Source organism: Nannospalax galili, unplaced genomic scaffold (genome assembly GCF_000622305.1).
Source record: "Nannospalax galili isolate Female #2095 unplaced genomic scaffold, S.galili_v1.0 scaffold789, whole genome shotgun sequence".
Classification (NCBI taxonomy): domain Eukaryota; kingdom Metazoa; phylum Chordata; class Mammalia; order Rodentia; family Spalacidae; genus Nannospalax; species Nannospalax galili.
Genome location: NW_008358683.1, coordinates 67,344 through 71,160, shown reverse-complemented (window position 1 = coordinate 71,160; position 3,817 = coordinate 67,344).

The window sequence follows — 3,817 nt, the reverse complement described above, 5'->3', positions numbered from 1 at the left end:
AAAACCATTAAAGTTCCATACCATTCTCAAGGTCCTAGTTGAATTAAATTTCCTTTATATTTCTGGTGAACACAATCTTATCTGGCTCTGTGAACTGGGTATTGCACATTTCTTTTGTCATACCTAGTTATCTCAGTAATGCCTGTCCTTCCTTTATAGTCCTCCAGCTTCTATTAACCATGGGAGTTTCCTTTGGTGATGGCCATGTATTGTTAATGCCTTCCACCAGCCACCCCATTAAGAACTGTTCCCCATTGCAGTTGCCTAGGTTGAACAGCCTATATCACAAGGACAGATGGGTGGTTATATAACTCAGCTGTGAAGCTTCTGAAGGGCTTAGACTGGCATTATTTGCTCCCATGTCCCACGCCCTCACTATCCATGTGGTGAGGGACTCTTTGATTGCTTGCTTGTAAGTTTTTCCTAGTTTTAACAGTTCCAGTGTGGAGTATTTCCTAGCTACAGTACTGCTTTGTTCCTTTCCTTTCTGTATTAAAGGTTGAATCTGAGGGGCAGCCTTAGACACTTTCATTTTTAGGTTGTTTCCTTTTTCATTATTATCTGTCTTTTTCTCCAAGTCCTTGCACCTTCCACAAGTTAAAATGTCCTGTTTTTTTTTTTTCTCTCTCTCAAGTTCTGCAACTGAATCTCCTAGTACCTCCATGGCCTTTTCAGCTTTCTCTGCCTTGGGGAAATTTTTATTATGCAAAGTGGTCACGCCCCCTCTCTGATTTCTCTACTTGTGTCCCAATCTTGTAAAAATTTTTCTAGCCTTTCTATAACCTTTAACAAATTCTCTTATACCCATAACTGGACTATTTCCACATATTTACAGCATAGCTGTGGTCCAGGCTTCTGCATGGTCAGATCCATTTTAGTTGCATATTCTATAATCCACTGTAAGATACATATCAGTACCACCACTAGCTTCCTTGCTTTTTCCAAACTTCCTTGGTTTATCATACCTAGCACTGTTATCCTGCCAACTACACCAATTTGTCACCAGAGCTCTCTTAGGGTCCCTTGCTCCTGGAGCTATTAGATAAACCATATAACACAATTTTATCTGAATTTTTCATAGTTTATATCTATCCTGGGTAGGAGAAGTAGGGTAACTAACAAAGGTGAACACGCGGCTCCCAACACCCAGTGCCCCCTTCCTCTCTGTGGCTCAGCAGCCCACCATTCCAGATTGGTTCTGCACCCCACCCACAGTCTCCTTTATCTTTTGCTCATGAACTTGTGGGCCCAAAGTCCCTCCCCAGGTCAGTAAATGCCGCCTTTCATGCCCACACTGGTGAGACACCTGGACCATTTTTTCCATGACACCCACTTCCAAGATAATGCCAACATGCCTCCCTCCTTAGCTAACTCACCAGAGCTTTCTGTCCATAGCTAACTCTCTGCAGCCAATTCTTCACAACAGGCCCTGCCCCTCAGGGGAATAATTGCCCCTCAGGACACACATGGGTACAATGCATTAATTTGATTATTTCTTTAAAAATTTTAGTTATCCTTTTGGAGTCATTTCACATTTTCAGTATTTTACATTGAGTTTCTTTGCATTCTTTTATCCTTGATACACTTAAAGGTGTTGGCCCCAGTTACCTTACTGTGCACTGCACTAAGGAGGCAGGGGTTTTCTCTTATTCCCTCTGTAACTGTTGGTTCCATGATTCAGGCTTCCCTGACTGAAGCCATATCTGTCATATCTCCATTGACCATACCTGGCTGTTGGGGGAGGCCTTGGTGGGAAAAACTGCCTCCACCCCTATTTTAGACTGTATCAGGAAACAAATGCAACTTATTTAATATTTGGGGATTCTTAACCACCTTTGGGACATATTTTATCCATTGAATGCCTTTTGTAAACTGTTCTTCTGGTTTTAAAACCTAACAGAAACTCTTTAGTACCCCTCAGGGCACAACTGGTATGATTGATGTGAAAATTAAGTACCTACAGAGGCTTGTACCAAAGTTCAAGAATTCAGTGAAGTCACACAATGGTTTTCATGTTGGCATTTCCATTAAGGAGGCCCTGAGAGGCCTTTTTATGAAACTGTGATGGCAAAATCTAAGTTACAGAGATGACTCTAAAATGGTGAAGATGCCAGGACCATGAGTTCTATGATAAGAATGCTGTAGTCAAAGTGTGCAGCCAGTCCAAAAAATGGGGCCATGTTTGCCTCAGGTAGGAGAAATGGAACTGTGGATTCAAATAAGCCCACTGCATTGCAAAAGATGCTATTAACATACCCCAGATGCTAGACACAGAGCCGAAGAGTTTTGTGTTGCTCTACTGTGTTTTTGTCTTTGGTCTAGCCTTTCTTTGCTGTCCTATTCTTTCCTTTTTGAATGACAAATCAAATTCTGTATAATTGTGTATTGGAAGTATTTGAGGGGGTTCTTTTTATTTTACAGGTATTCATATTTAAGAGATTGCTTTGAGTCTCAGAAGAAATTTTAGACTTGTCATTTGGAAGAATGTTATAATTGTTTATATTTTGGGGATTCTTAAAACTGTAATAAATGCATTTTGCCTGATGAGATGAATATGAGACTTTAGGGATCAACTGTAAAGTACAGATAGAGTGATGAGTCTGGGTGTCATACTGACAAGCATTCAATAAGAAAAAATAATTAAGCTTCCCTACTGGTTAGTAGAGGCCAGAACATTCTTTTCCCATCCCCTCTCCTTGGGACGTTGACCCATCCCACTGTGCTGCCAAAGGGTGCTTGAATAGCAAGTGTTACTTTGCTCCTTGGAGAACTCCTAACTAGCCTACCTTGATCAATCTGATACCTTTAATATAAAATCAAAAGTGAGAACCTGAAGCCCATACAAATTAAGTTTTCATATCCCATCAGAATGCAACCAAGCTTCATCAAAAATACAAACATAATGAAACTTCAACTCAACAAAGGCAGGATAGAGTGCATTACCAGAATCACAATAAAAGAAATCTATACTCCAAAAGTACAACAAAATATATGAAAAAATCAAAATTATATGTTCCAAACAAATGCCACTAGTCCTGTCATAGAGAGCTATAATGAGAACTACCTAGGAGAACACCAGAATACAGAATTCAAAAGACCAATCACAAACATGATTGTAAATTAAATGAATTTAAAGAATACATAAACAAACCAAAGAAATAATAGAAAATAATGATAAATTTCTAATTATGTTCCAGAAAATAAAAATATAAAGGTCAATGAAAAGACAAAGACAATTCAGGATTTGCAAAGTAAATTCACGAAATGAAGGTGGAATTGGAAAATTTAATAAGAAAATTTGAAATGACAAGAAAGTGTCACCAACAAAATAATTCAAATGGGGAGCAGAATATCAAGACTTGAAGATAAAGTTGGAGAAATGGACTGCTTAAGTGAACGATATGAAAAATCTTTTAAAATGGAAAGGCATATACAGGAACGATGGTACACCATGAGAATACCAAATATACACATTATAAGCATTGAGGAAGGAGAAGCATCTCAGGTCAAAGGCATTGATCATGTGTTCAACAGGATTATACAGAAAAAATTCCCCAAATTAAGGAAAAACACACCCATAAAAGTGCAGGTATAAAAAAAGTCACATATAAAGGAAAACATATCAGAATTACAGCTGACTTTTCAATGTGATCTATGAAACCAGAAGTGCCTGAACCAAAGTGTTGCAAGTTTTAAATGATCATACATGCCTACCAGAATAATTTACCCAGAAAAACTTTCCATCTTGGTTGATGAGGAAAACTAAGCTTCTATTAGACAAATATACTGAAAGAATTGAGGTCCACCACCATCCATA